The sequence below is a fragment of the Suricata suricatta genome, chromosome 11, assembly GCF_006229205.1.
Source record: "Suricata suricatta isolate VVHF042 chromosome 11, meerkat_22Aug2017_6uvM2_HiC, whole genome shotgun sequence".
Classification (NCBI taxonomy): Eukaryota; Metazoa; Chordata; class Mammalia; order Carnivora; family Herpestidae; genus Suricata; species Suricata suricatta.
The window spans coordinates 12750963-12752131 of record NC_043710.1 but is presented as its reverse complement, the minus strand read 5'-3'; the positions used below and the strand labels follow the sequence as shown (position 1 = coordinate 12752131).

The following is a 1169-nucleotide window of genomic DNA, read 5'->3' as shown; positions in this document are numbered from 1 at the left end:
ATATTGTCCATCAGCGGATTGTCCTCTTCATCATGCTGTGCATCATCTATCTTGTCACCCTGGGGGGTAACATAGGGATGATCATTCTCATACGCACTGATCTCAGATTCCACACTCCTATGTACTTTTTTCTCAGCCACTTGTCCTTTGTAGATATTTGTTCCTCTTCTTTCATTGTCCCCAAGATGCTGTGTGATATCTTTGCAGAGAAAAAAGGCATCTCTTACATGGGTTTTCATGGACTTCATGAGTTTGAACCACAGAGGTGGTTCTCTGGTTTCTTTTTGATAATTAAGTATTTCTGAATGGTATCTGAATGTTTCCTCCTGGCTTCCATGGCATATGACCGGTAGATGGCCATCTGTAAGCCCTTGTTGTATACAGTCATTATGTCCCAGAGGGTCTGTGTGCAGCTGGTGGCAGGGCCATATGCCATGGCTCTCATAAGCACCATGACTCATACAATTCTCACTTTCCGCTTACCCTTCTGTGGGACGCATATCATCAATCACTTCTTCTGTGACATTTCACCACTGCTTTCCCTAGCATGTGCAGACACCTGGATCAATAAATTAGTGCTCCTCATCTTGGCTGGGGCTGTCGTAGTGCTCAGCGGCCTGATCATCTTGGCCTCCTATGTTTGCATCCTGGTGGCCATCTTGAAGATCCAGACCGCTGATGGGAGGCAGAAAGCTTTCCCCACCTGCTCTTCTCACCTGGCAGTTGTCTCCTCCTGTATGGGACTCTTTTCTTCATCTATGTGCAGCCAGGCTCCAGTCCCTCCCTGGATATCAATAAAGTGATTTCTCTGTTTTATACTGTGGTGATCCCCATGTTGAACCCCCTCATCTACAGCCTGAGGAACAAGGAGGTGCAAAACGCACTCAGGAGGAAGTTTGAAAGGAAAGAGTCTCTAGTGATTTTGGTAACATAGAACTCTGCTGTGTTGTACCATAGATGTTGGTGCAGGCTGTGTAGGAAGGAGATCTCCGATGCAGAAATCAGAAGCTGCATGTGAGACTGTGCTCTGCCGAGGCATAGATGGTTTGAAAAATGGACTAGTTCTCAACTATGTTTCTGCCCCATCTTGTTGTCTGTGACATGACGAGAGTTTCCAAAAAATATAGAGATGGATTGAGAACACTAATGTGAAACTATACTGGAAATAA

General features: G+C 45.4%; 1 pseudogene; it reads left to right on the top strand.

Moving 5' to 3' along the window:
* LOC115272405 overlaps window positions 1-934 on the top strand; it is a 1634-nt pseudogene extending 700 nt beyond the window's left edge.
* The last annotated feature ends 235 nt before the right edge of the window (window positions 935-1169 follow it).